The following is a 12,700-nucleotide window of genomic DNA, read 5'->3' as shown; positions in this document are numbered from 1 at the left end:
AAAAACCCTGCTTAAAAAAAAAAAGAGTTAAAATACTCATAGAAAAGTCATATATGCTCAGCCAATAAATTTTTATTGAACACCTACTAAGAGCCTGGCATTTCTCTAGCAACTAGATATTAACAAAAAATAGATGTGTCGATTTATGTAATTCCTTCTGGAACCTGATCAACACGGTTGGAAGAACTACCAACGATTTGCAAACGATTTGAATTTGTGGCCATTTCTATTCTAAGGCCATATTTATCTTCCTCTATCAAAGACATGGGCTCTCACAGCTGGCGAGGCCTTCAAGGACTACCAGCCTAGCCCATCCCATTTCACAGATGGCAAAGTGGAACTAGTGAGAGGGTTACAATACATTTTGAACTATTACAGCCAGGGCTACAACCCAGAATTCCTTAATTCTGATTCAGAATTGCTCTACCAATTGCATCTCATTTGCCCTACCAATGAAATCACATCAATAAAACCACGACTCTCCCCAACACCCACACTAGCCTCCGCCTCTTTTGATCAGCTTTTCAATAATCGGTTCTGCCTTTTTCTCTAAAATAGCAAAGTTTCTATGACCTGTGGGCACTTGGCCCAGATTGAAAACATCAAGCCTAAGGCCTGCAAACATCTCTTGTCCATCGGGGGTGGGGGTGGGGGTGGGGGTGGGGGCAGCTGGCAAAGACCGCCTCACTTTGGGCATTTCGTTAAAGCGTCCAAAAATTCCAGGAAGATACTGGGTATGTTTTATCTCTATTGTCTGGCTGCTAGGGAGGAGAATGTGTCGTCTCAAAATTTCTATTCAGAATTTTAATTAAATTGTGGCCTGTGGCAAAATAGAAAGGCATTAAAATCAAATGCTAGTGTCTCTTTGTTTATTTTATGAGCTCTCATCTCTAACTAGTTCTCGCTGAAATAATTAAATGTCTTTTCAGCAAATGGACTGTACAGGCTGTTTAGTTTAATGTTTCTTATAACCTGGCGAGGATGTGCTTTATAATTCCGTTGATTTCTGCCCTTCCCCACCCCGCCCCACCCCCCACCACACACACATTTCTCTCCCCTCTCCCTGCACAGGCTGACTCAAAGGTTTCTGAGGATCAGAATGGCATTCGTGCACCTGTAGGCCAAAGTGTCCTCGCACAGGCTGGCAGAGGCTGTTGGAGGCTGAGCACATTGCATTTGACATTAATAGGTCAGAGGCACTTCTAGATTGAAATTGCTGAAGGTGGAGAGGACACACAGTGTAGTCAGTGAGGCCTCTTGGTCAGAAACCAATGCATGAAATCTCTTATTTACTGACCCACTGTATTGCAGGAAAGGAAAATTGCTTTCTAAACATGATAGAATCCACACGGAGGAGGCGACAGCAGAATTTACCTGGGGAGCGTATGCATGCGCGTGTGTATGTTAGGAGGAGGGCTATGCTGTTCTCCTGCTTCGGAAAACACCATTAGGGATCCTCTGGGGATAAAAGCTGAACCCAGGGTGTAGTTTGAAATGGGGAGATTTAGTCAAAGGCGATATAATTGCCTACATGATAAAGTAGAAAGGAGGTCTTTCTAGGAATTAAAGAGATGGTTCTTGTGAGCAATTATTTTCACCTTCCTCTAAACAGAGCCTCACCCCAGAAACAGGGGACAGAAAGGCAGTGCAAGAGATGTGAGGAAGCAAACTTTGTCCTGCTAATGCGTGTTCACTATGTTCTTCTAGGCACCAGGCTAAGTGCCTTTCCCCAATTATCTCATGTAATGTTCCCAACAGTCTTGTGAAATAGGGACCATTAGTCTCCTCATTTTACAGATCTGACCATTGCGGTCTAGCAATATTAAACGACGTACCAAAGGCTCACAGCTACTAAGTGGCAAAGTTGGCATTCATATTTGTCACCCCTATCCTTCTCCAGAGAAAGGGGAAAGTGGTGTGAACGTATAACATCTGGGCCTGCGAGCTGTCAGGCTCACTTAACCTGAGTAACAATGGCAGTGATAATGCAGGTGTAAGGGGACAGATATTGGGTACTTGTGATATGCCAGGCATTGTACTAAGCACTTTATAGGAGTCAGGTCACTTAATCCTCGTGAGGACATTTTGGGGAAAACATCTGTATTCACTCTATGTTACAAGTGAAAAAAACCCAGTGTCTTCAAAGGTCAGGAACTTGCCCAAGGCTACGCAGCTGGAAAATGGAAAAGCTGTAGGTTAACAGCAGACCTCCCCAACCTGATGGGACACCAGGGCCTAAGGAGGGAGCGATCTACCAGTAGGACAATCCTTCTAATGAGATGTGGCCCAGGAGATTTGGGAACCTTGATGTTTCCCATTTTATATTGCTCCCTGTTCTAGGCTAAGATCCACCCTTGAAAAATGAGCCTTGAAACACTTCTGCCTCATATGGTGGAGACATAATAGACAGTCAAGAAACATTTGGTGAATAAATGAATGGATAAACGAGTGGAGTCTAGTCCACAGTTTTTCATTTTTTCCTCCTGTGGCGCTGTAGGCTCCACGTCTCTATGACGAGCTGGAGCTTTTTGTTTGAGTTTTGAATGTACCGAAGTCCAGAATAAGAAAAGATAATGAATGAAAGAAAGGACTTATTTGTGGCTGGATAAATAGGATGTAGAATTTTATTTATTTATTTAAAAAAAAATGTTTAACATTTATTATTTAGTTTTGAGAGAGAGACACATACAGAGCACAAGTGGGGGAGGGTTAGAGAGAGAAGGAGACACAGAATCCGAAGCAGGCTCCAGGCTCTGAGCTGCCAGCACAGAGTCTGATGTGGGGCCCGAACTCACGAACCTGACCGACTGAGCCCCCCGGGCGCCCCTTAAATAGGTCTTTCAAAGGCCCTCATTGTCTGGGGAAAGGGAAATCTGCTGTGGGGACCAGGCATCCGGGGAAGTAAGGAGTTAAGATGGACCAGAGGAAAGGAGGTATGGGAGCTTAAAGGGATCTAGCATTTTCCGTATCTACTGTGTACTAGGTCCCTTCATATATCCTAGGTCATTTAATCCTCACATGTATCCTGGGAGGCAGGTGTCATTATCTCTGTTCTATAATAAGAAAATTGAAGCTTATCATTAAGTAACTTGCCCAAAGTCTCACATGTAGGAAGTGGTGCAGCTGAGATTCCATCTCTGGTCTGACTCTTTGTTTTGTTTTGTTTTTAAGATCTTATTTTTAAGCAGTCTCCACACCCAATGCGGGGCTCGAACTCACAGCCCCAAGATCAAGGCTCACATGCTCTATCTACTGAGCCAGCCAGGCACCCCGTGGTCTGAGTCTTTCTAGAGTACTCACTGCCCCTGCAAACACAGTTGAAAACAGAAGGGCATTTTCATTGGGTGTGGAAGGGAAAGTATTTCAGATTTAGGGAGACGAGAAAAATAGGGCAAAGAGCTTGTGGAAAGGCCCAAACCAAGACCGGCGAGATTTGAGGAAGCTGGAAGACAGGCCCTGGCTGAATGAGATGATCTCCGGGAAAGTGTACTCTAAGTTCTCTACTGTGTTACCCATAGTTCCTCACTTGGTAATTGCAGCAACTGTCTGGAGCTTTTAAAAGAGTGAAAACTGTAGCCAGGCTAACAGCCCAGAGGCAGCAAAACAGGATGGTGGGAAATAAAGATAAGTGTCCCCGGGGGCGCCTGGGTGGCTGAGTCAGTGGAGAGTCCAACTCTTGATTTCGGCTCAGGTCACGACCCCAGGGTCGTGGGATCCAGCCCCATGTTGGGTGCCGCACTGAGTGTGGAGCCTGCTTGAGATTCTCTCTCTCCCTCTGTCTTTCCCCCAAACCCCACCCCCTCCCTGCTTGCTCTCTCTCACTGTCTCTCTCTCTCTCTCTCTCTCAAATTAAAAACAAAACAGGGGGCGCCTGGGTGGCTCAGTCAGTTGAGCGACTGACTTCGGCTCAGGTCATGATCTCACAGCGCGGGAGTTGGAGCCCCGCGTCGGGCTCCGTGCCGACAGCTCAGAGCCCAGAGCTTGCTTCCGATTCGGTGTCTCCCTCTCTCTCTCTCCCCCTCCCCCGCTTACGCTCTGTCTCTCTCCCTCTCTCCCTCTCTTTCAAAAATAAATAAACATTGGGGCGCCTGGGTGGCTCGGTCGGTTAAGCGTCTGACTTCGGCTCGGGTCATGATCTCGCGGTCCGTGAGTTCGAGCCCCGTGTCGGGCTCTGTGCTGACGGCTCGGAGCCTGGAGCCTGTTTCGGATTCTGTGTCTCCCTCTCTCTCTGCCCCTCCCCTGCTCATGCTCTGTCTCTCTCTGTCTCAAAAATAAATCAACGTTAAAAAATAAATAAATAAATAAATAAACATTAAAAAAATTAAGAACAAAAACAAAAACAAAACAGTGTCCCCAAGACCTCTGCTCAGAGAACTTTCCCCCAACTTGTGGACGGCAGAAGGGCATGGGGGGACTTGCCGCTAGCCCCCAACATCTACCTCATCATCCCTCTTGACTTTACTCCTGGTCTTGAATACACACCCACCAACAATTAGTGTTTTGAAGGCTCACGGCTTTGAGTCTTCTTTCCAACGCATGCAAGTCAAATCTAGGCCCAGGAAATAAAGACTGTTTCCTGCGATTTGAACCCCCACTCTGCTTGCGTTATCTGAGGTCCTCCAAGAAGCACGTGTCAAGACGGTACTAAACATGGCAAGGTTTTCACAGGAGAAACGACTGTGTGTCAGAAGAGAGGAAGGGAGCTGTGGCAAAAGCCCGGCCCTGACTCAGGGAGAGAGGAGAGAAGGCTGAATGGAAGTGGTCTAGACTACCACGCGGTTTAACAAAGCTTCCGCAAGTCAAAGGGGGCCAAACAGAGCAGTCCACATATCTCCCGGGTGGAAATCTGCCTTAGGATCCCCACTCAGTCCCAGGAGGGAACAGGCCATGGGAAGCTGAGGCCCCCAGTCTGCCAGTCATCTCTAATGGGCCCCAACACACCCCCTGCCTCCTCTATTCATAACGACAAGGGCAAATCTCAGCTAAAGGCTCATTCCTTTTTTTTTTGTTTTTTTTTTTTAGAGGTGGGGGAGAGCATGAGCAAGAGACAAAGAGAGAGGATCCTAAGCAGGCTCGGGGCACCTGGGTGGCTCAGTCGGTTAAGGGTCCAACTTTGGCTCAGGTCAGGATCTCGCGGTTCGTGGGTTCGAGCCCCGCGTCGGGCTTTGCCCTGCCTGCCTTGGATTCTCTCTCTCCCTCTCTCTTTCCCTCCCCCACTTGCACTCGTTCTCTCGCTCTCAAAAATAAATAAATAAACATTAAAAAAAAAAAGAATCCTAAGCAGAATCCATATCCAGCATGGAGCCCAACACATGGCTTGATCTCACGACCCTGAGATCATGACCTGAGCCCAAATCAGGAGTCAGATGCTCCACCGACTGAGCCACCCGGGCGCCCCTAAAGGATCATATCCTAAGGGAGGCCTTTCCTGATCCCAATCCCACCCCTAGTCAAGGTAAAATTACCTTTTCATACGATTTCATAAAAACATGTTCCTTTCCTTCAGAGCACTTGTCTCAGTTCATACTTATCTATTCATTAGTGTGATTATTACATTAATGAACATCTCTCTTGGTAAATTCTAAGTTCCATGAGAACAGGGACCATGACTGTCTTGTTCACTGCTTTATCGTCAGTGCCTACCACGGTGGCTAATAGTAGACACCCAGTGAATATATTTGGAATAAATGGATGCGAATGAATAAATGTCGGCGAACAAATATGAGCTATATAATCACTTCTAACCCCCAAACTACTGGAAACTATACAGCTTGAAACAGAACTTGAAGAGGTGAGACTGAACAGAAAGGTTTACAGTCAAGATGGCAACAGAAGCTTCTTGAGCGGACATGAGCAAAAGCGAGCCATGACTGGTGCCTGCTAGGCCACACGGACTGAGATTCGTGTCAGAGGAATTTAGATAAAAAAGAAAGGGTGAATGTACTTGGGGAGTGAGACAGACCATGAACATAAACCGAATAAGCACCCCTTATTTGATCAAGCAGTCTGGTTCTGGAAATGTGGGGTCAGGGCTACAGCAGACACACAAGGAGCCAAGGAAGTGGAAACCATCACAAGGCAGGAGCCCAGCCACACAAAACAGCCTCAAGGACCTCTCCAGAGAAGTGAGGTTGTGTCAACAAGGTCTGTGGATCTTGGCCAGGTTTTCAGCTCAGGTCTTCTCTGGTAGCCTCTCCTAAGTCTTAAAGGGGCCACATCTTGATGACTAGAGCCAGGCTTACAGAGTTGTGGTCATTGCCTAACAACTATATTTACCGACAGCCCTACGGTCCTCCAGGATCACTTGAAATTTTATCTTTCTAAGCCATGCCTTTTTCCTTCCAAACAGTGAGATAAAATTTAACCTCACAGGATGATTAGGACTAGAGAGAATAGTATGAGATGACTTACAATAATATGAATGAGGTGTAATGGGGCTTCTCTCTCAGATTCTCAGTATTTTTACACCAAAAAATAAAATTAAACAAAGCAAAAATTTCTCTGTGACTCCACTGATGATTTAAAAATGGCTTTGGACACATGACATACCAAAATCTTTAGAAAATCTTGCCAACATTGACAATCCCTGGGGCGCCTAGGTGGCTCAGTCAGTTGAGCGTCTGACTCTTGATCTCGGCTCCGGTCTTGATCTCAGGGTCATGGGTTCAAGTCCTGAACTGGGCTCTACCCTGGGCGTGAAGCCTACTTAAAAAAGAAAAAAAAAAAAGAATTCACTTTCTTCTAGCAAGCTGGAGCAAAATGTAAATTTATTCCACGGCCAAGTGTAAACACAGATAAAGTGAATTTCAGCCTGAGACCAGGGTATAAAACTGTGCATATTTGCTAGAAAAGTCTTACTGGATCATTAAGGTAATGAGTTAGTCAAAGCTGGTGAAAAAAAAAAATCACAGTTAACCTAGGGCACCTGGGTGGCTCAGTCAGTTGGGCAGTGACTGCGGCTCGGGTCATGATCTCATGGTTCGTGGGTTTGAGCCCCACGTCCAGCTCTGTGCTAACAACTGGGAACTTGGAGCCTGCTTTGGATTCTGTGTCTCCCTCTCTCTCTGCCCCTCCCCCACTCGTGCTCTGTCTCTCAAAGATAAATAAACATTATAGAAAAAAATTTTTTTCAATGCCAGTTAACCTGTTCTTATTTCTGATTGTAGTTGAGTGGCTACGTGGTCCTCAAAGTCCAGAGTCTTGTTCTATTCTTGTCCGTTTTCTTGACTCACTCAACCTCTCTGTGTCTCTTTCATCATCTGTAAAATCGGGGCTACAAATACTTAACTGTGTACAAAGCCATTTTTCCTTCGTCAGTGTCCTTCACAGCATAACACACCCCCTCCTCAGTCAAAACAATAAGGCTTTTGTTAAAACACATTAACTCCAAAGATAGACTTCAATTGAATTTGATGATTATTTCTTGGAGCCTTAGCACAATGGGAATACAAGTCAGAATAAAATAAAGTTCCCGTCCTAAAATGGTGACTCCCAAATACCAGTCCACACATTGGGACTGGTTCCTGACAGTGTTTATACAAGTCCATGGCAAAATGAACAGAAAAAGAAAGGATAATACAGAGAATGTTTTGTGACTCTAAACTTCCATTCAATTTGAAAGAATTTCTCTTAATATAAGTTTCTTATGAATATTTTCTTTCTAATCTGTTCTAGAAACTGAAATGTTTCTTTTTAATCTCGTGGTGGCAGTTGCCTCTTTTTAACATCTTAACTTAGCAAAACCAAACAAAAAAAATGTCAACTCTAAGTCAGGCTCTTTTTTGCTTTTAATTTTATTGGTCGGTTAACTCAAAATGAATGAGACTCAGTAAATAACTTCCACCTACTTAAGTAATATGATCAATCTGGTTTAGAGTTTAGTCAAGAAAATTGCTTAAATTTGTTATATAGAAGTTTCTGTTCTGAGAATTGTTTGAATTTATAATTGGAAGCTAAAAAAAAAAAAAGAAAGAAAGAAAGAAAGAAAGAAAGAAAGAAAGAAAGAAAGATGGAAAACAGATTTGGAGCCCAAGCTACCACTAAAAACAAAAAACAACCAAAGGAGCAAAGCCAATAATAACCAAATGGTGCCTGGCACATAGAAGACTTTTGGCAAATATTTGTTGGATAAGTAAATAAATTATCAAGTCAAACAAATACGGATTCAAGTAATACCTAGCCAGCAGCTATAAAACAAAACAAAGCAAAATAACAAAAACTGATAAGCGTGAGGATTTTCACTCTTCGGTCAGAATAACATGTAAAATGGCTTTTCTTTTCTAGTTTTTCTTTCCAGTTACCGAGAACTCTTAAGTATTATATGCCTTCAGCCTAGGAAAAAAACCATAGCTCATTCTTCTCTCTTACCAAGAGGAAATAAAAGGGGCAGTCAGCGGCACCCAGCTGGCTCGGTCGGTAGAGCACGTGACTCTTGATCTTAGGGTTCTGAGTTCGAGCTTCACATGCGGTGTAGAGATTACTAAAAATAAAATAAACTTAAAAAAAAAACAAAAAGACAGAGGAAACTGAAAGCAATTTGGAAATTGTTTAGACTAATAGAAGTTAGACTCACAGAAGTTAGAGACAGAGATTTAGAAAGCACCCAACCCATCCCTTTCAATTTACAGATAAGGAGACAGGCTCTGAGAAGTTTCCCCAAGTTGCCCATGTTTTTAGGATTGGACCTTGAGAACAAAGCCAAGATACTTCTGTCATGTAGCAGCAGTCTCTACCCTAATTGCAGGGGGAAGGTAAGTATCATTTTGAAAACTCCTTGCATAGTCAAACTACAAACTTGAAAGTGCAGAAAATCGAGACAGTGAGTTACATGTGACTTGTGTGTATTTCCGTCATCTTCAGGATTATTCCTGTGATAGCATTCATCAACACTAGATTAGCAAAGAGCTCTCATTATTGACCAGCCACTAGGATATGGAAATAGTCTTGCTCAACTGAAGCTAGCATTAATAATCGTATCCGTGTTAGGCGCCCGCGGGGCTCAGTCAGTTAAGCGTCCGACTTGGTTTCAGCTCAGCTCAGGATCTCCCAGGTTGGTGAGTTCGAGCCCCGCGTCTGACAGTGCAGAGCCGGCTTGGGATTCTCTGTCTCCCCCTCTCTCTGCCTCTCCCTTGCTCACTCTCTCAAAATAAATAAATAAACATTAAGAAACAATAATAATTACATCCATGATTATTACAAAGATACACCGACAAAACCAAAATGGTATATGTACAAGGCCATTTAATGGAGCATCATTGGTAGTAGCAAAACACTGGCACACAAATGTCCATCAGTTGGGAACTGCTGAAAGAAACTACGGTACATTCGCCAAAGGGTATTATTCAGCTATTGAAAAAAATGAAAAAATGAGAAAGACTTCTATATACTGAGATGGTATATCAACAGGATCTATCACTGGGGAAAAAAAGCAAGAGTAAAACAATGCTTGTAATATGGCACCTTTTTAGTAGCCCAATCTAAAGGGAAACATACATGCACCCCCCACATTTACTTATAGTTTCAAAATGATACAACAGAAAAATAAACAATAACTAATAAAGGTGCTTCCATCTATAGTGCAAGGAAGGGGACAGGGTGGAGGAGACAGGCATGATCTTGAGGCTTCTTTAAATATACTTTGTTAGGGGCACCTGGGTGGCTCAGTCGGTTAAGCGTCCGACTTCGGCTCAGGTCACTATCTCGCGGTCCGTGAGTTTGAGCCCCGCGTCGGGCTCTGGGCTGATGGCTCAGAGCCTGGAGCCTGCTTCCGATTCTGTGTCTCCCTCTCTCTCTGCCCCTCTCCCGTTCATGCTCTCTCTCTGTCTCAAAAATAAACTTAAAAAAAAATTAAAAAAAAATAAATATACTTTGTTATATACTTTGACTTTTGAACAAAACTAATCAAGAAGAAAAAAAAAATCCCTAAAAATAGAAAGCAGATGGAAGGAAACAAATGGACTGACCTTTATACTAAATTTGTGACAAAACGATATGGAGAAAAGAATTATTTCAACTGGACTTCAAAAACAGAATTTGGGGGGCGCCTGGGTGGCTCAATCGGTTAAGCGTCCGACTTTGGTTCGGGTCATGATCTACGGTCCATGAGTTCGAGCCCCGCGTCGGGCTCTGTGCTGACAGCTCGGAGCCTGGAGCCTGTTTCAGATTCTGTGTCTCCCTCTGTCTCTGACCCTCCCCCTGTTCATGCTCTGTCTATCTCTGTCTCAAAAATAAATAAACGTTAAAAAATTAAAAAAAAAAAACAACACAGAATTTTGACTGTACATCCCAAATTGGATATATTCTCAGGACAGAGAGAACTACAAAGACATTCTAAACTGCATTCAGCAGTTTTGTTAATGATAATAGTGTTATTTTTATTTTTATAGGAAGTTATATCATAGGTGACTGTGTTAACGCTGTTAAGAACCAAGATGTTCAAAATAAGAGAAAGGAAATACATGGAGAAATTTGAAGTTAGGCAAAAACCCTGCCATGTTCAATTTAAATTGGAAATATCACTATAAATTCAGAGTTTTTGTTTATGTTTATTTTTTTTTTATTTTTTTTTAATGTTTATTTATTTTTGAGACAGAGAGAGACAGAGCATGAATGGGGGAGGGACAGAGAAAGAGGGAGACACAGAATCCAAAGCAGGCTTCAGGATCTGAGCTGTCGGCACAGAGCCCAACACGGGGCTCGAACTCACAGACCATGAGATCATGACCTGAGCCGAAGTCGGAGGCTCAACCAACTGAGCCACCCAGGTGCCCCAGTGTTTATTTATTTTTGAGAGGGGAGGGGCAGGGAAAGTAGGAAACAGAGGATCTGAAGCGGGCTCTGCACTAACAGAGAGGCCAATGTGGACTTGAAGTCTGGAATCGTGAGATCATGACCTGAGCCAAAATCAAAAGCCAGATGCTCAACTGACTGACCCACCCAGACACCCCTCTAAAGGAATTTTTTTTTAAATATTCTTTTTTTTAAAATTTATTTATTTTTTTAGGGGGCACCTGGGTGGCGCAGTCGGTTGAGCATCCGACTTCAGCCAGGTCACGATCTCGCGGTCCGTGAGTTCGAGCCCCGCGTCAGGCTCTGGGCTGATGGCTCAGAGCCTGGAGGCTGTTTCCAATTCTGTGTCTCCTTCTCTCTCTGCCCCTCCCCTGTTCATGCTGTCTCTCTGTCCCAAAAATAAATAAACATTGAAAAAAAAAAAAAATTAAAAAAAAAAAAAAATAAAATTTATTTATTTTTGAGACAGAGAGAGACAGAGCATGAAAGGGGGAGGGGCAGAGAGAGAGGGAGACACAGAATCGGAAGCAGGCTCCAGGCTCTGAGCCATCAGCCCAGAGCCGGACGCGGGGCTCGAACTCACGGACCGCGAGATCGTGACCTGAGCTGAAGTCAGATGCCCAACCGACTGAGCCACCCAGGCGCCCCCCAAAGGAATTTTTTTTAATGTTTATTTATTTTTGAGAGAGAGAGAGAGAGAGAGGGAAGGAGGGAGAGCACGCACACGAGATCAAGCTGGGGAAGGGCTGCGAGAGAGGGGGACAGAGGATCCAAAGTGGGGGCTCAAATTCATGAACTCTGAGATCTTGACCTGAGCCAAAGTCGAACACTTAACCGACTGAGCCACCCAGGTGCCCCTAAATTCAGGGGTTTTTTAAACAAAAAGGTTATTATTCGCCCTGACCACTGAAAAGTCTGAGAAGCAATGACCACCTAATAGCAATCAGTTCCCTGACACAAATTATAATCACTGAAGATCATCGCCCACTAAATAAAATAGGATTCTTTAGAGAAATCTCTGACTCCAGGTCTGGGGCAAGGGCCCGTATGAGATGAGCCAGGGAGGTCTTCTTGTGCAGGAAAGCAAGGAAACTCTCAACAACTACTATGGTTGTGCCAAGATGCCTCACAGGGCACCTGGGTGGCGCAGTCGGTTAAGTGTCTGACTTTGGCTCAGGTCATGATCTCATGGTTTGTGGGTTCAAGCCCGCACTGGGCTCTGTGCTGACAGCTGGGAGCCTGGAGCTGGCTTTGGATTCTGTGTCTCCCTCTCTCTCTGCACCTCCCCCATTCATGCTCTGTCTCTCAAAAGTAAATAAATAAGCAGTTAAAAAAAAAAAAGAAGAAGAAGAAGAAGCGGAGCGCCTGGGTGGCTCAGTCGGTTCAGCATCTGACTTCAGCTCAGGTCCTGATCTCGCGGTCCGTGAGTTCCAGCCCCGCATCGGGCTCTGTGCTGACAGCTCAGAGCCTGGAGCCTGCTTCCGATTCTGTGTCTCCTTCTTTCTGCCCCTCCCCCACTCATGCTCTGTCTCTGTCTCTGTCTCTGTCTCTCTCTCTCTCTCTCTCTCTCTCTGTCAAAAATAAATAAACTTACTTCTCTAAAGAAGACATCCGGATGGCCAACAGGCACATGAAAAGATGCTCAACGTCGCTCCTTATCAGGGAAATACAAATCAAAACCACACTCAGATATCACCTCACGCCAGTCAGAGTGGCCAAAATGAACAAATCAGGAGACTATAGATGCTGGAGAATGTGGAGAAACGGGAACCCTCTTGCACTGTTGGTGGGAATGCAAACTGGTGCAGCCACTCTGGAAAACAATGTGGAGGTTCCTCAGAAAATTAAAAATAGACCTACCCTATGACCCAGCAATAGCACTGCTAGGAATTTACCCAAGGGATACAGGAGT

Source organism: Panthera onca, chromosome X (assembly GCF_046562875.1).
Source record: "Panthera onca isolate mPanOnc1 chromosome X, mPanOnc1 haplotype 2, whole genome shotgun sequence".
Taxonomy (NCBI): domain Eukaryota; kingdom Metazoa; phylum Chordata; class Mammalia; order Carnivora; family Felidae; genus Panthera; species Panthera onca.
Note: the sequence above shows the minus strand (reverse complement) of the source record.